This window comes from Carassius carassius, chromosome 38, assembly GCF_963082965.1.
Source record: "Carassius carassius chromosome 38, fCarCar2.1, whole genome shotgun sequence".
Lineage (NCBI taxonomy): Eukaryota > Metazoa > Chordata > Actinopteri > Cypriniformes > Cyprinidae > Carassius > Carassius carassius.
In genome coordinates, this window is record NC_081792.1 from 2,930,557 (window position 1) to 2,952,832 (window position 22,276).

Below are 22,276 nucleotides of genomic sequence, written 5' to 3' on the forward strand. Positions count from 1 at the left end.
TAATAAAGTTAAAAGACAAGATATAAGTAACAGTAAATTAAAATAATTTGGATTTGCATTGTAAATACTCATGTTCAGTAAAATACATCATGTAATCAAACAAAATTGTAACTTCATAAAATTATTTATTTTTCACTTCTGCCAACAGAAATGTTTTACATTTTCAACATTGAGTCCATAAAACAAATAACAGCTAAACATCCAACAGACTCCTCTCTGAACACCCCCCTCTCTCTCTCTCTCTCTCTCTCTCTCTCTCAAACAACGTGACATGACATGACATTCAGCCAAGGATGGTGACCCATACTCAGAATTCGTGCTCTGCATTTAACCCATCCGAAGTGCACACACACAGAGCAGTGAACACACACACACACACACACACTGTGAACACACACCCAGAGCAGTGGGCAGCCATTTATGCTGCAGCGCCCGGGGAGCAGTTGGGGGTTCAATGCCTTGCTCAAGGGCACCTAAGTCATGGTATTGAAGGTGGAGAGAGAACCTTACATGCACGCACCCACAATTCCTGCCGGCCCGAGACTCAAACTCACAACCCTTCGATTGCAAGTCCGACTCTCTAACCATTAGGCCACAACTTCCCCTCAAACACAGTTTACATACAACATTAAACTTTCTTACATTTCTCCTCTCTCTCTCTCTCTCTCTCTCTCTCTCTCTCTCTCTCTCTCTCTCTCTCTCTCTCTCTCTCTCTCTCTCTCTCTCTCTCTCTCTCAAGTTCAAGTTTAAGTTGCTTTATTGGCATGACATTTGAGTTACAGTATTGCCAAATTTAGCATTTAGATACAGAATAAAATATGATTACAATAAAATACAATAAAAATAGCAGCAGCAGATATTTCTAATATTAATAATAGTAATTATATACAATTAAGAATATCAAATAAAACAGTTGAATATAATAAATTATCCCTTTCGTATGGTGTGTATGGTGTATAAATATTTAGCAGCTATTGTGACTGCCGTCTCATTCTCTCCAAGTATATAGAGTAGTTTCTCCGAGTCATTTAGAGACAAGAATGAAGGATTCAAAGCTTCAAACTGTGGGAAGAATGTTTCTCTTGTAGTGCTGTATTTGGGACAGACAAGAAGGAAGTGTTTCTCATCCTCTGTTTGATTCAGCTCACAGTGTTTGCACAGTCTCTCTTCTCTCGGTAGCCAGGATCTTTTATGTCTACCAATCTCTATTTCCAAATCATGATCACGGAGTCGATATTTTGAAAGGATTTGTCTTTCTTTTAATTGCTTTAGTGATAAGTAATTTGCCAGTTTTGTGGTTCTGTTTAGGGCCGAATAACACTGGAGTTTGGTTTGGAGCTCAAATTCATTTTTTCATTTTTCATCATAATTATACTTCAGATTTTTGTCAATTAGTTTCTGAATGTTGGGGTTGTGATTGGAGTCAGACTCAGTTTGGGTTTCCTTCATCAGGTGAAGCACGAGTGTGTCTCTCTCTCTCTCTCTCTCACACACACACACACACACACACACACACACACACACACACAAAATCTCTCTCTCAGAGTACATCCGTAAGTCATTACCTCTATTACAAGGTATTGCACTTGCAAAATATAAGATTCGAGAGTCTTGTCTGCAAGCCGAGCACGATGTGGCCTATCCCACCATGTATGCGCCACCGGTATGCGCGCTCATAATGGAAGCAACGCGGTCGTGACGCGCACGCGGTGAGACACGCTCGACGCCTCAGGGGCGCAACTGCCCGAGCGCTTTGGAAACAAGGAGAAAGCGGCGCAACTAGCGATTTCCACGCATTTTTAGGCGCAAATTATTTACGACAAAAGCGATGACCCTCGGTACCCCTCAAGCTGAGATGTTGATGTGATGTGATGTGATATCTGATCTAAGTGGGCGTGGTCTGCGTAAGGTAGAGAGGGCATGACTGATGATAGTGTCCTGGTCCAGTCATGACAACGCGATTCTCAGCCTGCGCTCCAGCTGAGTAATCAATTTTATTAAAAAAAAAATAAAATTTATATATTTTATATTCAAACTGAAAACATAATGTGATTAACACTCAAGTCATTCAAGTCATCGTGTCTCAAGTCAAGTCAAGTCCCGAGTCTTTAACTTCCAAGTCCGAGTCAAGTCTCAAGTATTTTATTTTTTGTCAAGTCAAGTCACAAGTCATAAAAATAGCGACTCGAGTCGACTCGAGTCCAAGTCACCAAGTCACAAGTCCCCATGTCTGGGGTATGGCTTAATGAAAGAGCATTTTTCTGCAAAGATGTGGGAGTATAGTTCGGTGGTAGAGCATTTGACTGCAGATCAAGAGGTTCCCGTTTCAAATCCGGGTGCCCCTTGTGGATTTGGCAGATTAGGAATAAGTGCAAACATATCTATATAGAAAGATTCTGTATGTGATTGTAACTAAGTGGCACATCCACTCGAGAGGTTCTTTTTTGTATTTGGCATGCTTGTCATATCCAAAAACTTTATTCAAAAGTGAGTCTGTCATCTTGTGTGAGGCTATGATCCAGGGAGTCTGTGGGGGTATAGCTCAGTGGTAGAGCATTTGACTGCAGATCAAGAGGTCCCCGGTTCAAATCTGGGTGCCCCCTTTGGATTTGGCATGTTAGGAATATGTGTAGCCATATCTTCCTGCCTTTTAGGAAGGTCCCAGGTTCCTTCCATGTGCCTAATTTGGGCTTGGCATATTAGGAATAAACAAATCATTGACATAAATTCATTTTTGAGGTTTGTGCTCATGCAGTACGGGGTTATAGCTCAACGACAGAGCATTTGTCTGCAGATCAATAGGTATACGTTTTGGATCTTTCTTGCTTGACATAATCAACGACATGATTTCAAAGTGAGTCTGTAATCAAGTCGTCCACAGTTCAAATCTGGGTGTCCCCTTTGGACTTGTCTTATTTGGAGGGTTTGAGTTGTAGAGTTGCTGATTCTGATTTGGAGTAACCCAAGACCTGAGTTTACAGTGAAGGAGTCAATGTTTGATATTGTTGAATCGTAGGATCTAACTTAATCTTTGGCTCGAAGCACAGAAGTCTGTAGGGGTATAGCTTAATGAAAGAGCATTTTTCTGCAAAGATGTGGGGGCATAGTTCAGTGGTAGAGCATTTGAGTGCAGATCAAGAGGTCCACGGTTCAAATCCGAGTGCCGCTTTTTGGATTTGGCAGATTAGGAATAAGTGCAAACATATCTATATATAAAGATTCTGTATTTGATTGTAACTCAGTGGCACATCAGAGAGGGTAATGTGCACCTTGTCTCCAAAAATTTGATTGATGAGGGTCATAAAAGCCATCTGTTCTGGACACCTGTTTGTACACCCCCCCCCCTCCCCTCCCTGTACACCCTCCAGTGACCTTAATATGAACTTTTGAACCAAGGAGGAATTTCAGAGGGGGGAGAAGTTGTGGGAAGCTATGTGCTTTTTTTAAACTTTGAAAAGGGGCGAAATCATGAAAATGGTGTAAGGGAAGATTTTATTAAGGTTTTAAATAAACAGTGTATTTCAAGAAAAAGGTTATAAACGCATAGCAGCAATGGAAACAATGTAATGATCGTTTTCGTAGTTGGAAAAGGGAAACAACGTTGTTAAAGTTGTTACAAATGAAATAAAACTAGGTTACTGGTTATTTATCTGATACAACCAAACGAGTCAAAACTATCAGATATGTTTTCGTTAAGCAATACGTGAAAAAGATGTGAGAGCTTGTAGCATTACAATTTAAAAATGGTGTTTTGTTACCAGTTAGAAAATAAAGACAACTAGGTAATAGAGTTTTAGCATTTGTACCTTACCTCAAACTGAAAAAAGAAATGAATGTAAAGCAGCGATACAAACCAAGAAAGTAGGCATTTGTCACGTCGGGTGAAAAGTTAAAACAAAAGAAAAAAGATGGTAGACATTACGCGGATCTAAAATAAAATACACCAGACCCCGTCTTTAAAACACCAGCACAAGATACTTGTCAAAACTATGTTGTACTTTACCACTAACTAAAATTTTACTGACAAGAGTTAAACAAAAGAAAAAAAGATCTCACAGCAAAGTGTTATGACGTCTCCGGTAACGTTAGCTCGACTCAAAAAAAAAAAAAAAGAAGCGAACGTAAAGCAATGTTATAAACCAAGAAAGTAGGCGTTTGTCATGTCGGGTGAAAAGTTAAAACAAAAGAAAAAAAATAGGTAACTTAGGCATTTACGCGGATCTAAAAGAAAATAGCCTACATCAGACAAGATACTTGTCAAATCTATGCAGTACTTTACCACTAACTACAATTTTAAAAAGCGAGACTGTTAGACGAAAGAAAAAAAAAAAAGATCCTCCGGCAGAGTTGTGAAGCGTCCGTAAAACAACCTCCCGGCACCAATGAACAGTTAGAATGAGGCTCGGGAATGCTCCGGAAAAAAAACCACGCCTCCAGCGCTAGAGAGGGCCGGGCAGGAGGCGTGATAGCAGCATTAAATAGATTTAAACGTTACAATAATTAAACTAAGTAGTTTTTAATAAATAGACATCAGTCCTTAATTAGTGAAAACTTTATATCCGTTTAAACATATGGTCAATTTTTACTTGTTAAATGATGTAGACCTATACGATTTTTATTTACTTTTAGGCTAGTCTTAAAAAAAAACATAGTTGAAAAAGCGTTATTTGTTTTTAATGTGTTAAGTTAATTACTTTAATCTATGACTAGTCTAAATTTAGACTATCTCCGTCGATATATTTTTTTATTTTTGTCAAGCTTAATTTCTCAAGCTATGTCAATTAACACACACACACACACACACTTTCCTTCTGTCAAGCTTGTGTCGCGTTATCTAGTAAATAAACCAGACGTCATCTCGGTCATCTCAAGCACCGAAACCCGAATGTGTCGGTGTCTGTGTGATTACAGGCGTCTACATATCAGTTAGACATCAAGCGGTTGTAAAAACATCTAACAGGTTTTGAAATGCTTGTAACTGGCTTGTGAAACTAACTAATTTCAAAGGGTGTTATATATATATATATATATATATATATATATATATATATATATATATAAAACACACACACACACACACACACACACACACACATACTTTCCTTCCCCCATGCTTATTCTGTGAAACATTTCTATAGCCACATCTTTATTTAACAAAATCTAAAATGAGATCTGATTTATTGCTATATTAAATGCTTCTGTAAGTTGTAATCTTTCGTTGTCATGTTTTTTACATTTTATTAAAATAGGTTCAACTGTTTCACAATATCACATTTAACACAAAGTCCAGACACATGTATTTCATCTTATAAATAATGACTGATTAAGTGCAATGTGTCCAATTCTATGGCGAGATCTTCTCTTCTATTCCCAAAAATTCTCCATTCATTTCCAACCGGTCTTTGAATATTATATAAATGCTGGCATTTATTCTAACCAACCCATTTAATTTGACACATATCTTTTTATTTTTATTTATTTTTAATTAGACCTTTTATTTTCTAATTTACTCATTGGAGTATTAAATAAGATGTCTGACATTTTAATGGTCCACTTTTATCTGGTCCACTACTTTCATCAACTGTGGGTATCCATACAAAATAAATCTTTGTTGTTGCTTGTATTCTGAACAAACTCTGTAAAATGTGTGACAAAATGCTTTGTCTAGTAGAAGCTTCACCACTCTTTAAACTTGATAGTACTGAAAATGAGTCTGAACATATGACTACTTTAATGTGTTCAACCCCACTGAAGAGCCAAAAATATGACAATCATTTCTGTAGTATAAACGGACGGATGATTAGATGTACTTTCTGGTATTCTATGCTCTTTATTTTTAATCTAAACAAAAGACCTTGATGTTTTATTTTATTTTAATAAGCCACTCACACTTACTAACTTCTTATTAACTTATTAACTTCTGGCACGAAATTCTAGATTCATAAATGTATGTTTTTCAAAAAGTCCCCCACGTTTAGTGGCGTTTAAAGTGGAATTTGTGATGTATTTGAGGGCGTTAAAAGGCATGAAAAGTCCCAAACCAAGACTTTTGTATTCTTCATTAGAGGACTTTGGTTTCTTAATGTGAAAATCTGTTACCCCCCACTACATTTTCTTTATCATTATATTTTTATTTTTTCTTAAGTGTTGTTTTATTTATTTTACATTTATTTTGTTTTATGATGTACAGAGTGTGAACAAAAATTGAGTGTAATCTCAGACCGTATTTGTAAATCTACCAGTAATGTACGTCTTTATGTTTTTAATGTTTAAAGCATCGAATAAAAAATAAAAAACACACACTAACACTTCCCCAACCACCCTAATAACGTTGGTCGCAAAGGTTTAAATGTATGTTAAAAGAATTAAACAAAGTAATGTTTTTAATAACAACACATCAGTTCTCATTCGATGAAAACATTCTACCTGGTTTTAATATTAGACCGATGTTTTTACTATAAAATTAGGTTTACCTATACGATTTAATTTTTTCATCTCAACAAAATTCCTTGTTGGAAAAAGTGTTGTTTTATTTAATTTTAATAAGTCACTCACACATACTTTAGTAGTCTAAACCCTTGAACACGTCTTTTATGTTGTCAATATTAACTTCTATCATTGCTATATCATTGCTATATCAATTAAAACATGCGTTTAGGCAAACACAAATATTAAACAGGAATGAATGTGATATGTCAAGATGGGCTTTTCTTGCCAAAGAAACTTTTACAACATTACAGGAAAGGCTAAATATTTCATCTCTAGTAGTGCGTAGAAACGCGTCTGGTGTCTTTGTGTTAACTTTTACGACCATGTCAGCGAAGACTGTAAACGGGGTTCTGGTGTTGTAAATGGTGTGCTGCTGGTCAGCTAAAGTAAAAAATTGTTTGTGTATTCCGTGATCAAAGGGATGACAATTTCGACTTTATGACTTTATGATGATCGCAAGGTTAGCTGAAAGTTCATTTACTGGTCAAAAGGATGTGAAATCTTTTAACAAGTCAGACCATAGAAAAATGTAGTTTAATTCAAATTAATTTAGTTTTGTTTCAGTTACATTTATAATTTTTATTAACCCATAGATCTTTCAACCTCAACATAGATGTACTGAGAATGCAAACAAGTACGCAAACACAACCATACAATCATAAACAAACACACACACACACACAGATACAAATGTAGACATACAGAAAACATGAACATGTAACCAAACAAATACAAATATACACTCAAACAGGTACATAAATACACAAACAAACTAACAAAATAGGTCACAAACACGAAAATACCTATATTAGATTGAAAATGAGTTGTCATAAGTTTTCTTTGAAACCAAAAGTGTTTGTTGCGACAAATGTCTCACAGAACTTTATACAATAGATTAGATGGCCTTTATCACTTTCCAAATGGTGTTGTTAACCATGATGTTTTTTAAAATAGTTTAAAAAGTATAATTTTTTAGCTTTCATGTAGGATTCATGTCAGCACTCAAATGTTTTTAGCAAGAGTCCAGAGACAGATGAAAATAGATGCGTGAAGAAAAAAATTTAAGAGTTTTTTAATGACAGACTAGTTGGTTTAGATTGTTTAAAACAACTGAGTTTATGCATTTCTCTTGAATGTGTGTACGGTAACTGTTGCATACATGAAGCAGAAGAAATACATAAACGCATTGTGGTTGATGTTAAACAATAAAAAATATATTATTTATATATCATAACTTACTTTCTTTTCAAAACACAATAAACATTCTTATGACTTTTTAACTGCGAACAACCGGTTTGGTTGGAAAATAAAAAATAAATAAAAAAATATTAGGTTTCTTAGTTAGATTGCTTATAGTTTGTAGTAAAATCACATATATAAGCTAAAACATTTTTCTTTCAAACCACGCGGTTTTCACACACATTCCTCACAAAACTGCCGACAAGGACCTTAAGTTTTTTTTTTAACGTTTAGCTGTAACTGAGACCTTGGGGGGAATTATTTTACGCACAGTTTTGGGGAAGTTACTATGAACTTTGCAATAGGTTATAGATCACAAATGAACCTATTTAAAATCTAAAAGGTTGCGCAACTATATAAATTTCTTTAAAAAAAGTAATGTAACTGATAACATTTGATTACATGTTTTAAGACTTGTAATGTTTTCAACCGTTAATCTTTTGAAACGTGTAAACAGGACGGGGTTAACAGTGCTCAACAACTAATGACCATCAGACTTTTCAAAATCCTTCATCACTTAAATTAGGATTGTGATCGTGATTTCATTTTAAAGCACAACCACCACAAAATCAGATTTGCTTGGAGATTAAATACATAGAGTAGTTAGAGTTAGTTAAGGTGGTTTACGAAATATATCAATTAAATCTGTACGTGTGTGAAAAAATATTCAGATGTAACATTTTCATAATTAACCACAATTTAATTATTTTTTCTGTGACTGTAACTGATTACATTTTATTTTTGTAATCAAATGATATAATTTAGCTATATGTAACTAGTTGACCCTAACACTGCTTATGCATTCTGACAATAATAGATTGTGAAAGTTGTCATTATCCTCTTTAACTTTAAAAATGCGGACAGTGTCGCTTAACACTAGTTTGGCAAACAAGGGTTTGCTCTTAAAACAACCACCAGACCCCGACTTGAAAGCACCGTGACAAGTATAGCCATTGCAGAAATTTATTATAGAGATGTAGTAAGATAAACTCTGGATGCACGATTGACCGACTTATGACATGTTTACCATATTATTACAAGGCCCTGCTTACCTAGTTTTATAATGAAATATGTCTGTAAAATAAACAAACATACACACAATCTCCAGAACGGGGTCTGATGATGGGTCTTCATCATTTCCTGATGAAGACAGACTGGATATTCAGACCACAGCAGCAGGACACGATTGTCTTTTTCTAAAGATAAAGACAATTATTTGGTTTCAGGACACACGCATCCTAATGGTTCACAAGATAACATAACAACGGTTGCTCCATTACAGCATAGCCAACCCTATTTTAGCCTGTTTTAGCACATGTACAGTATATCGTATTATTCTTGAATATAGTCGTTTAGTCTAAATATGTGTTAACAGTTATTTATTGTTATTATATGTATTATATGATTTTGTTTTACAAAGGGGTTCAACTTAATACATTTAACTAATACCTCATTCAAGCTATGTAGATCTTCAGGTCAGGGAACTACAATACCCATCATACACCTTTGCAAAGCTCTTTTCTGTGATCTGTTTTACTGATGCAAAGTCCGATTCACTTCTGAAAATGATTCATTTGGACAGTTTGGTTCAATGAACCGATTCATAGGGCCCTTAAGTCATTTTCGCAGTTATGTCAGTACACATTTTTCTTTCTTCTAACAACTCAAGAGTCATTTTATTTCCGTGAATCATCTAAATAAATGTATTGTGTGAACACATATTGGTGATCATTATCATCTGTTCATTTAAGTTAATGCTGAATCATCTAAATAAAGTTAACTGTGTGAACACATATTGGTGGTTATTGTATTTTGCTCATTTAAGTTAGTGATGTTTGTGTTCGCAGTTTTAGACACAGTGCCTCTGTCATTTGTTTAGCTTAAACATCGGTTTTTAGTCAGTTACAAAGGTGTCAGGCATTAAATTTTTGTATTTTTAACTAACCTAATTATGACAGAGTTACAGATTTCAGGTGTTTTTGGTGAGTGTAAGCGGTGAAAACTTAAATGTGACCGTCGAGTAACGTTAGCTACTCAAACGAAGACAAATTGTGTAAGTGTTCATTAAGATGTCGAAATGAAAATAAGCGTACAAATATCCATAATGACAATAAGTACAATATGCCCTAAAGACACAATAGCCCCTGCTAAGTACACCCAAAATTTGTTAGAGTGGTGAGATATTTACGTTTACCTTTATTCATTTAGCAGACGCTTTTATCCAAAGCGACTTACAGATGAGGACGGTGGAAGCAATCAAAACAACAAAAAGAGCAATGGTATATAAGTGTTATAACAAGTCTCAGTTAGGTTAACACAGTACACGAAGCATAGGCATTTAAATAATATAATAAATAAAAATAAAACAGATTGAATAAAAAAGAATAGAGCAAGTTAGAGAACTTTACACACACACACACACACATATAAATAGATATAAACCGCAATGTTTTTCATAGCGTTACACTTTGAAACCAGAACGATATGTTTCCATGATTTTGTTTGCTCTTTCTGTTTGAATCTGTTTACCGTAGTTTTCACCAATCTTAATTGCAATGGTTTGGTCTTGCGCTTAGGGCCTATACGACTCGTTTTCCCAGTTTTTGGTCTCGTGTAAGTGGGTCTCTTTGTTCATACCAAGCAATATTTCTGTGAATTTGGGTATTAAAATATTGCTTTAAACATCGTCTTCATTCGAGACGTTTACTTAACATCATTATATTATCCTAGTTTATATCAGATATAAGATATGTTGCTTATTATTATTAAGCCTTAAATCCGGATGCCCCCTTTGGACTTGGAATGTTAGGAATATGTGTAGCCATATCTTCCTGCCTTTTTGTGCTCATACTGTACAGGGTTATATCTCAATGGCACGGCATTTAATTGCAGATTAAGAGGTCCCAGGTTCATTCCATGTGCCTAATTGGAGTTTGGCATATTAGGAATAAACAAATACTTGACATAAGTTCATTTTTGAGGTTTGTGCTCATGCAGTACGGGGTTATAGCTCAACAAAAGAGCATTTGTCTGCAGATCAATAGGTCTACATTTTGGATCTGGCTTGCTTTACATAATCAACGACATGATTTCAAAGTGAGTCTGTAATCAATTCGTCCACAGTTCAAATCTGGGTGTCCCCTTTGGACCTGAGTTTACAGTCAAGGAGTCAATGTTTGATATTGTTGAATCGAAGGATCTAACTTAATTTTTGGCTGGAAGCACAGAAGTCTGTATGGGTTTGGCTTAATGAAAGAGCATTTTTCTGCAAAAATGTGGGGGCATAGTTCAGTGGTAGAGCATTTGAGTGCAGATCAAGAGAACCTCGGTTCAAATACGAGTGCCGCTTATGGATTTGGCAGATTAGGAATTAGTGCAAACATATCTATTTAGAAAGATTCTGTATGTGATTGTAACTCAGTGGCACATCCTCTCGAGAGGTTCTTTTTTTGTATCTGGCATGCTTGTCATATCCAAAAACTTTATTCAAAAGTGAGTCTGTCATCTTGTGTGAGGCTATGATCCAGGGAGTATGTGGGGGTATAGCTCAGTGGTAGAGCATTTGCTGGCAGATCAAGAGGTCCCCAGTTCAAATCTGGGTGCCCCCTTTGCATTTGGCATGTTAGGAATATGTGTAACCATATCTTCCTGCCTTTTAGGAAGGTCCCAGGTTCATTCCATGTGCCTAATTTGGGCTTGGCATATTAGGAATAAACAAATCCTTGACATAAATTCATTTTTGAGGTTTGTGCTCATGCAGTACGGGGTTATAGCTCAACGACAGAGCATTTGTCTGCAGATTAATAGGTCTACGTTTTGGTTCTGGCTTGCTTGACATAATCAACAACATGATTTCAAAGTGAGTCTGTAATCAAGTCGTCCACAGTTCAAATCTGGGTGTCTCCTTTGGACTTGTCTTATTTGGAGGGTTTGAGTTGTAGAGTTGTTGATTCTGATTTGGAGTAACCAAAGACCTAAGTTTACAGTGAAGGAGTCAATGTTTGATATTGTTGAATCGTAGGATCTAACTTAATCTTTGGCTCGAAACGCAGAAGTCTGTAGGGGTATGGCTTAATGAAAGAGCATTTTTCTGCAAAGATGTGGGGGCATAGTTCAGTGGTAGAGCATTTGAGTGCAGATCAAGAGGTCCTCGGTTCAAATCCGAGTGCTGCTTATGGATTTGGCAGATTAGGAATAAGTGCAAACATACCTATATAGAAAGATTCTGTATGTGATTGTAACTCAGTGGCACATCCTCTCGAGAGGTTCTTTTTTGTATCTGGCATGCTTGTCATATCCAAAAACTTTATTCAAAAGTGAGTCTGTCATCTTTTGTTTGGCGATGATCCAGGGAGGCTGTGGGGGTATAGCTCAGTGGTAGATAAGATAAAGATAAAGATAAAATATACTTTAATGTCCCCCAGGTTGGAAATTTGTCTTGGGCTACAGTCACTGCGACACACACTTACAACGTACCACATAAAAAATACGCAGAATATAAACAATAAAAAACATGCGTCATTACACTGTATCGTGAAAATTACAAAAAATTATTTATAATAATAATTGCACAACACAGTGGGGATAAAAAGTATACAAGTAGGTAACTGTCATTTGCTACTGTTTAGCATCTTAATGGCAGCTGGGATGAATGAGTTTTTATACCTCTTTAACCTGCAGTACGGCATTCTAAATGCATGTGCGGAGGAGCTTGTTCCAGCCTGGTGCCCTATCTTTCAGCGATCACTTGACTCTCACATCATCCCAGCCCTATGGAAAAAGACTGTTATTATTCCAGTACCAAAGAAACCCTGTCCCAAGGAGAACAATGATTTTAGACCAGTAGCATTGACATCCATTGTAATGAAGTGTTTTGAGAAATATATTGTGTCTCTTTTAAAAACTGAGGTTAACAAAAAGTTATATCCCTGGCAGTTTGCCTATAAACGGGGTAGGAGTACAGATGATGCTATAAGTAGCATCACCCACCTAGTCCTTAAGCACTTGGAGGACCCGAAGGCCTACGCACGCTTACTTTTTATAGATTTTAGTTCGGCCTTCAATACGATTCAGCCAGGTATTTTACTTGAGACACTTAAAAATATGGGTGTAAGCTCTTTTATTGTTGAACGGTATTACTCCTTTTTAACTAATAGGACACAATATGTTAAAGTACACAAGGCAGTCTCAGACCCCAAATCCATCAGCACGGGGGCACCACAGGGTATGTATGTATATTTTTTTATTATTTGTTCATATACTGTATCTACTTTGTACTGTAATTAAGTTGAGAGTTGATGATGTGAACAACATATTGTCTGTTTGAGAGTATGCCCATATTGTTTTAAAATTTCTGCTGTATTTATTACATTGCTACTGTATTTTAGTGTATCTTTATTGACTTTTGTATTTTAGGGTGCCTGTTAAGATCTGGCTAGGGACAAAAGATGGAAACTAGCACTTGTAGCTAACTCTGGCTTGTTTACAGCAAGTAACTTGTCTGTTGATCAATGAGCATTGTCCCTATCAAATAAAATAAATTAATAAAATTAATAATAATAAATCGTGCAATAATTTATATAGTCTGTGATTGTTTCTGTTGTAACATCAATACCTGTGTTGTGAAACACACTCCAATCTGTACAAAAGAAGCATCCTTTTAGTGTTTCTATCCCCTCATCAGACCACACACTGACTGTTTTCACTTGTGGCTTGCTGCGTTTCAGCATGGTTTTGTAGATGGGAATTAAGTGAATCACGTTGTGGTCTAAATTGGCCAATGGGGCTTTTGGTTTGGCTAAATAGGCATTTTTAACATTGCCATAACATTTGTCAATAGTCTTGTTTTCACGTGTGCTGCACTTGATATATTGTTCAAACCCAGGGAGTGCTAATTCAAGTTTACAGTGATTGAAGTCGCCCACTACAAACACGGGGGCGCCCGGAGCGCGCTGCAGTTCTTGGTGTACACAGTCAGCAATGCAAGCTGCGGCCCTAGCTGCATTCCCGCTGGGAGGAATGTACACAACGCACATGGCCACACTTCCGAACTCCCTTGGGAGGTAAAACGGTCTCATAGTCAAATGCAAAATCTCGACATCCGGACAGCAAAGTGTTTCCCTAACTGTGTACTGTTTGCACCAGTTGTTACTTACATACACAGCCATGCCGCCACCTTTCGTTTTTTTGGATTGTTCAGTCCTCTCTGCCCTGACAAGTGAAAATCCATCGATGTCAATCAGAGAGTTTTGGTTATCCCTGTGTAACCACGTTTCCGTGATCACCATTAAACTTGAGGTGCGATACTCAGAGCATTTTCTGGTATTAATCCGAAGTTTGTCTATTTTAGCTCGAAGTGATCTTGCGTTGCATAATATCATTGAAGGTAGAGGAGGCTTACTGCCTCTCTATCGTAAACGCTGACGCGCTCCACCGCGCCGACCCCTTTTCCTCGACCACCCTGGCCGAGCGCTCACGCAGGCTGGTAAATCCACAGGTGGAAGATGGGACGGTCGGAGTGCCAGCAGCGCATCTCGGGTGTAGGTAGTAAGATGCTGGGCCTGGATGCCCGCTAAATAAGTTTGGCATGGTACACATACTCCGACAATGAGCAACACAAGATATATGTAATGAATAAATCTTGCCATGTTGACTTCACGTTCCCACAGCGCAGCAACACATTCACAAACATACAAGCCAACGCAACCAACAAACAAACAAAAACAACTAACAAACAAAATGACGATCGCAGTAAACAGCGTGCCCGGAGCGCAAACAGAGCAGTGCCACCGGAAGACTGCAAAAAGTGGTAGAGCATTTGAATGCAGATCAAGAGGTCCCCGGTTCAAATCCGGGGGCCCCCTTTACATTTGGCATGTTAGGAATATGTGTAGCCATATCTTCCTGCCTTTTTGTGCTCATACTGTATGGGGTTATATCTCAATGGCACAGCGTTTCATTGTAGATCAAGAAGTCCCAGGTTCATTCCATGTGCCTCCTTTGGGCTTGGCATATTAGGAATAAACAAATCCTTGATATAAGTTCATTTTTGTGGTTTGTGATCATGCAGTACGGGTTATAGCTCAACAACAGAGCATTTGTCTGCAAGTCAATAGGTCTACTATTTTGATCTGGCTTGCTTGACATAATCAACGACATGATTTCAAAGTGAGTCTGTCATCTTGTGTGTGGCTATGATCCAGGGAATCTGTGGGGGTATAGCTCAGTGGTAGAGCATTTGACTACAGATCAAGAGGTCCTTCGTTCAAATCTGGATGCTCCCTTTGGATTTGGCATGTTAGGAATATGTGTAGCCATATCTTCCTGCCTTTTGTGCTCATACTGTACAGGGTTATATCTCAAAGGTACGGCAAGGAATAAACAAATCCTTGACATAAATTCATTTTTGATGTTTGTGCTCAGGCAGTGCGGGGTTATAGCTCAACAACAGAGCATTTGTCTGCAGATCAATATTTCTATGTTTTGGATCTGGCTTGCTTGACATAATCAACGACATGATTTCAAAGTGAGTCTGTAATCAAGTCGTCCACAGTTCAAATCTGGGTGTCTCCTTTGGACTTGTCTTATTTGGAGGGTTTGAGTGTTAGAGTTGTTGATTCTGATTTGGAGTAACCAAAGACCTAAGTTTACAGTGAAGGAGTCAATGTTTGATATTGTTGAATCGTAGGATCTAACTTAATCTTTGGCTCTAAACACAGAAGTCTGTAGGGGTATGGCTTAATGAAAGAGCATTTATCTGCAAAGATGTGGGGGCATAGTTGAGTGGTAGAGCATTTGAGTGCAGATCAAGAGGTCCTCGTTTCAAAATTGGGTGCCGCTTATGGATTTGGCAGATTAGGAATAAGTGCAAACATATCTATATAGAAAGATTCTGTATGTGATTGTAACTCAGTGGCACATCCTCTCGAGAGGTTCTTTTTTGTATATGGCATGCTTGTCATATCCAAAAACTTTATTCAAAATTGAGACCTGCCATCTTGTGTGAGGCTATGATCCAGGGAGTCTGTGGGGGTATAGCTCAGTGGTAGAGCATTTGACTGCAGATCAAGAAGTCCCTGGTTCAAATCTGGGTGCCCCCTTTGGAATTGGCATGTTAGGAATATGTGTAGCCATATCTTCCTGACTTTTTGTGCTCATACTGTACAGGGTTATATCTCAATGGCACGGCGTTTGATTGTAGATCAAGAAATCCCAGGTTCATTCCATGTGCCTCCTTTGGGCATGTTAGGAATAAACAAATCCTTGACATAAGTTCATTTTTGTGGTTTGTGCTCATGCAGTACGGGGTTATAGCTCGACGACAGAGCATTTGTCTGCAGATCAATAGGTCTAAATTTTGGATCTGGCTTGCTTGACATAATCAACGACATGATTTCAAAGTGAGTCTGTAATCAAGTCGTCCACAGTTCAAATCTGGGTGCCCCTTTGGACTTGTCTTATTTGGAAGTTTTGAGTTGTAGAGTTGTTGATTCTGATAGGGAGTAACCAAAGACTTGAGTTTACCGTGAAGCAGTCAATGTTTGATATTGTTGAACCGTAGGATGTAACTTAATCTTTGGCTCTAAGCACAGAAGTCTGTGGGGGTTTGGCTCAATGAAAGAGCATTTTTCTGCAAAGATTTGGGGGTATGGCTCAGTGGGAGAGCATTTGACTGCAGATCAAGAGGTCCCCGGTTTTGCAGATTAGGAATAAGTGCAAACATATCTATATAGAAAGATTCTGTATGTGATTGTAACTCAGTGGCACATCCTCTCGAGAGGTTCTTTTTTGTATCTGGCATGCTTGTCATATCCAAAAACTTTATTCAAAAGTGAGTCTGTCATCTTGTGTGAGGCTATGATCCAGGGAGTCTGTGGGGGTATAGCTCAGTGGTAGAGCATTTGACTGCAGATCAAGAGGTCCCCGGTTCAAATCTGGATGCCCCCTTTGCATTTGGCATGTTAGGAATATGTTCAATTCAATTCAATTCAAGTTTATTTGTATAGCGCTTTTTACAATACAAATTGTTACAAAGCAACTTTACAGAAAATTATGTTTCTACAATATTTAGTAGTAGCTAGTAGTTTGTGCACGTTTGACAGGATTTTAGAAAAAAAAAAAAAAAAAAAATAATAATAATACAAGACGTAGTCAGCTAGACGATGAACTATCAATATTATTAATTAATAGTTATTATTATATGATGCAGTCACACATGTAGCAATAATTGTTAGTTCTGTTTGTTGATTCAAGGTTAGGATCATCTGGGGTCCTCTGAGGGTCAGCATCATCTCTTCTCAGGTGTTCTGGATCCAGACTGGAGCTTGTGTAAATCCTAGTTACCACGGGATGTAAATCCCGTGGCAAAACATAGAAACAAAATAGAGACATCATTAGCATAGCTGCTGATCCAACAAAGTAAAATTAGTTTAACCCAAGCTAAAGAATAAAAATGCATATTTGATCAGAGGCAACTACACTCACAATTTAAAAGATACATTATCCGTATGCTTGGCGAAAGAGATGTGTTTTTAATCTAGATTTAAACAGAGAGAGAGTGTGTCTGAACCCCGAACATTATCAGGAAGGCTATTCCAGGTTTTGGGAGCCAAATGTGAGAAAGCTCTACCTCCTTTAGTGGACTTTGCTATCCTAGGAACTACCAAAAGTCCAGCGTTTTGTGACCTTAGGGTGCGTGATGGATTGTAGCGTGGTAGAACGCTAGTTAGGTACGCAGGAGCTAAACCATTTAGGGCCTTATAGGTAAGTAATAATAATTTGTAACTGATACAGAACTTAATAGGTAGCCAGTGCAGAGACTGTAAAATTGGGGTAATATGATCATATTTTCTTGACCTCGTAAGGACTCTAGCTGCTGCATTTTGGACTACCTGTAGCTTGTTTATTGACAAAGCAGGACAACCACCTAGAAGTGCATTACAATAGTCCAGTCTAGAGGTCATGAATGCATGAACTAGCTTTTCTGCATCAGAAACAGATATCATGTTTTGTAGCTTGGCAATGTTTCTAAGATGGACGAATGCAGTTTTTGTAACATTGGAAATATGATTTTCAAAAGACAAATTGCTGTCTAATATAACACCCAGATTTCTGACTGTAGAGGAAGTAACAGTACATCCGTCTAGTTGCAGATTGTAATCTACAAGATTCTGTGTAGTGTTTTTTGGTCCAATAATTAATATCTCTGTCTTATCCGAATTTAATTGGAGAAAATTATTTGTCATCCAATCTTTTACATTTTTAACACACTCTGTTAGCTTAGATAATTGGGAAGTTTCATCTGGTCTCGTTGAGATATATAGCTGAGTATCATCAGCATAACAGTGGAAGCTAATTCCGTATTTTCTAATAATATTACCAAGGGGCAACATGTATATTGAAAATAGAAGGGGACCTAGGACGGATCCTTGTGGCACTCCATATTTTACTGATGATAAATGAGATGACACCCCATTTAAGTAAACAAAATGGTAGCGATCGGACAGGTAGGATCTAAACCATCTTAGAGCCTGCCCTTGAATACCTGTATAGTTTTGTAATCGATCTATGAGTATGTCATGAACTATGGTGTCGAACACAGCACTAAGATCAAGTAAGACTAGAAATGAGATGCAGCCTTGATCTGACGCAAGGAGCAGGTCATTTGTAATTTTAACAAGTGCAGTTTCTGTGCTATGGTGGGGCCTAAAACCTGACTGAAATTCTTCATACAGATAAGTTTTATGCAGGAAGGTGCTCAATTGAGCAGACACAACTTTTTCTAAAATTTTAGACATAAATGGAAGATTTGAAATAGGCCTATAATTTGCCAGTACACTAGGATAGTACACTTTGGATAGTTTTGGTTATTTTCAATGAGTTTGTGTATATGCTCTGCCCTAGCAGTTTTTAGAGCCTGTCTATAGCTGGACATACTGTTTTTCCATGCAATTCTAAAAACTTCCAAGTTAGTTTTTCTCCATTTGCATTCAAGACTACAAGTTACTTTCTTGAGAGAGTGAGTATTACTGTTATACCATGGCACGGTACGTTTTTCTCTAACCTTTTTCAATTTGATGGGGGCAACAGCTTCTAATGTATTAGAGAAAATAGTGCCCATGTTGTCAGTAATTTCGTCTAATTCATGTGTATTTTTGGGTACAAATAGCAGTTGAGATAGATCAGGCTGGTTATTTGCGAATCTTTCTTTGGTGGCTGGAACAATAGTTCTGCCCAGACGGTAACGCTGAGACATATAGTTAATATCAGTTATACGCAGCATGCACGATACAAGGAAATGGTCTGTAATATCATCACTTTGGGGTACAATATCTATATCAGTAAGATCGATTCCATGCGATATAATTAAATCTAGTGTATGATTAAAACGATGAGTGGGCCCGGTGACATTTTGCTTGACTCCAAAGGAGTTTATTAGGTCAGTAAACGCAAGTCCTAATGTATCATTTGCATTATCAACGTGAATATTAAAATCTCCCATGATTAGCGCCTTATCAACTGTAACTAGAAGGTCTGAGAGGAAATCTGCAAATTCTTTTAGGAATTCTGTATACGGCCCTGGTGGTCTATACACAGTAGCCAGAGCAAGAGATACATTAGATTTCTTTTGCATGTCTGACAGTGTAACATTTATCAGAAGTATTTCAAAAGAGTTAAACCTGTATCCTGTTTTCTGGGTAACATTGAGAATATCACTATATATTGTTGCAACACCTCCGCCACGACCAGTCTGATGGGGCTCATGCTTATAACAGAAGTTTGGTGGAGTAGACTCATTTAGACCAAAATAATCATTTGGTTTTAGCCAGGTTTCAGTCAAGCACAGTACATCAAAACTATTATCTGTGATCATTTCATTTACAATAACTGCTTTGGGTGTGAGTGATCTAATATTTATGAGCCCAAACTTTAAAAATTGTTTTTGTTCATTTACTTTAAATTTTTCTGGTTTAATTACGATAAGATATTTTCTAGATCCTACATTATATTTTGACCTCACTATTCGGGGAACAGACACAGTCTTAATAGTTTTTACAGCGCAAGTACTTTTATCATTTAAGCGGGTGGAACAAAACTCATCATAATAGTTATTTGAGAATTGTCTTACTAGTCACATGGAGCGAAGTGTCCTGGAGATGTTGTCAGAGATCAGCTCCACTCCGACTCTCCTGGGGTGTAATCCATCAGCGCGAAACAGCCTAGGACGCTCCCAGAAAAGATTCCAGTTATTAACAAATAGCAGTTTCTGTTCTTTTCACCATGACAACAACCATTCATTTAAAGCAAAAAGTCTACTGAACCTTTCGTGTCCTCGTCGGTACGTGGGCAGTGGTCCTGACACGATGATCGTCGCCGCGGGTGTCGTGCTGCGAACCGTCTCGATCAGGCTGCTGAAGTCCCTCTTCAGCGTCTCCGTCTGCCGCAGCGTGGTGTCGTTAACCCCGGCGTGAAGCACGACCGCTCTGGGGCTCTCACCGGCCTTCAGGATCGCGGGTTTCTGCGCAGAAACATCGAGAACACGAGCACCAGGCAAACAATGATTGTGCACTCTACCTTCGGCTAACGTAACAATTACGTGTCGGACGATAGAGTCTCCGATGATCATAGCGTCGCTTCCTGTCTCGCGGAGGGGAGCGAAGCGGTTCCGGATGGAGATGTCGAAGGCAGGAGGGGGAAAAGTCGTCGCCCGGGACCCGGCTCGCGTCCTCTGCTGTGGATGCACCCAGGGTCCGTGGTGTCCCGGCGTCGCAGTGAAGGACATCTGGGAATATTGCGTCCTGGGTGCACCGAGCCTGTGCAGAGAAACACACAGAGTAGACGTGGTGGGACTGTTAGCAGCACGCTGTATACTTACCCCGGACTTGTGAGCGTCAGCCCGGAATGATTCTAGCACGGCTCTCCGCTCTCTCAGCTGGGCCTGCCTTTCCTCCAGGTCGCAAATCTGCTTCCCCACGGCCTAACCCATATTGTGAGGTTATTAATGAAAGTGAGACCAATTTTTAATCCGCAAAGTTGCTGATGTAGTTTCGTCTACCGGTTCTCAGAAGAATCACACTCAGTCAGTGGTTTTCTCTCAGAAGAAAAGACTTTATTTTATGGAAAACAACGCCGAGAGTCCTTGCAAGGAAATCTCTCGAATGTTTTTTGGTATCTCCTTATATACACTATATGGGGTGGTTCCACAATAGTCAAACTTTTCCTTATGATTACAATTTTAATACCTCCTTAGAGAGGATTGCTTGATTTATTCTAAAGAAAGGCCCTGTATGTATGTCTGACCATAAGTTTGTCATCAGTTTTGTACATTCCAGCACATAGGCAACTTTCTATTTTATTACCTAAAATTTGTGACAACCAAAATCCAACATTTTCTCTATGCATATTTCTACAGTATTATGGGACAAAACTTACAAAAATGGATTCCTCGGAGCTTGCAGAGTACAGCTGATGAGACTTCAACCACGAAATCGCTAAAATGTATCTGTCAACGGAACCATTAGGAAGGGTGTGCTGAATAAATGGCAAATGGGAGGTTTTTTTTTAAAAAAAATGTCCATTTACAATTTATTCAGCGGGACCTCCGTAGTGCTCCCGTGGACATAAATTTTTATGCAAATTCTACAGTATTATGTGACAAATCTTACATAAATGGACTCTACTGAGCGTGCTGTGTACAGTAGAGGTGTTTCCATTAACAATATTGCACTCATTTGAAATAAATCAAGTTAAATAGACTTGCTATTTGATAATCTGCAAGTGGACACATATGCTGTCAAATAAATTGAGGGTAGACATGCACCATATGTGGTGAAATTAACCAAAATCCATTTTTTATATTGAAATTCTACATTATTATGGGATAGATCTTACATTAATGGACTCTGCTGAGATGTCTGAGTACACTGCAGGCGTTTTGATCAACAATATTGCATATTTTTAATTAAATCAAATTTAATAGAATTGCTATTTGTTAAACCTCAGGTGCACTATATATTCATATTGGATGGATACCAAATTTGGGGCACCGTATCTCCTTCTCCCGGGGGTTAAGGGACTTGGGGCCGGTGGTGTCGGATAGAGGTCCTCAAGGTCTAATATTGACCAGAGGTTGGTGTTTTCCCCTCTTTTTGAGTGAGTTATTGCCGGTCAAATTTTGGGACTTTTTGCACTTGCGGGGCCATATCTCTGGCCCCCGGTGGTCTATCGACTTGGGGGAGGTGGCTTCAGAGAGGGCCCTTCAAGTGCTATCAAGTCACCCAGTTTCAATTTGCTAGGTCTCTTCCTTCCATTTGACTATCAAAAATGTGGGGGGCCATAACTCCGCCCCCTGGAGTTTTATGGATGGGGGCCAGCGGTGTTCGGTGGGCCTTCTGTAGGTCTTATTCTGACCCGAGTTTAGTGCAGTTTGGCCCCGTTTTGGCGGAGTTACAGCTTGGCAAAGTTTGTGACATTTTGGTGAACATGCACCACTTGTTGTGAAATTAACCAAAATCCAACATTTTTTCTATGCATATTTCTACAGTATTAT

The 22,276-nt window shown here is 38.1% G+C and overlaps 6 non-coding genes across 6 annotated transcripts; all 6 read left to right on the top strand.

Moving 5' to 3' along the window:
- Positions 1 to 2,531: 2,531 nt before the first annotated feature.
- On the top strand, positions 2,532 to 2,603 carry trnac-gca (transfer RNA cysteine (anticodon GCA)). Its single transcript has one exon. It is a non-coding gene; the product is annotated as a tRNA-Cys (tRNA).
- An 8,661-nt stretch (positions 2,604 to 11,264) lies between these two features.
- trnac-gca (transfer RNA cysteine (anticodon GCA)) lies at positions 11,265 to 11,336 on the top strand. The gene has a single exon. It is a non-coding gene; the product is annotated as a tRNA-Cys (tRNA).
- A 494-nt stretch (positions 11,337 to 11,830) lies between these two features.
- On the top strand, positions 11,831 to 11,902 carry trnac-gca (transfer RNA cysteine (anticodon GCA)). The gene has a single exon. It is a non-coding gene; the product is annotated as a tRNA-Cys (tRNA).
- A 3,037-nt stretch (positions 11,903 to 14,939) lies between these two features.
- Positions 14,940 to 15,011, top strand: trnac-aca (transfer RNA cysteine (anticodon ACA)). Its single transcript has one exon. It is a non-coding gene; the product is annotated as a tRNA-Cys (tRNA).
- A 744-nt stretch (positions 15,012 to 15,755) lies between these two features.
- Positions 15,756 to 15,827, top strand: trnac-gca (transfer RNA cysteine (anticodon GCA)). Its single transcript has one exon. It is a non-coding gene; the product is annotated as a tRNA-Cys (tRNA).
- Positions 15,828 to 16,602: 775 nt separating this feature from the next.
- On the top strand, positions 16,603 to 16,674 carry trnac-gca (transfer RNA cysteine (anticodon GCA)). Its single transcript has one exon. It is a non-coding gene; the product is annotated as a tRNA-Cys (tRNA).
- The last annotated feature ends 5,602 nt before the right edge of the window (positions 16,675 to 22,276 follow it).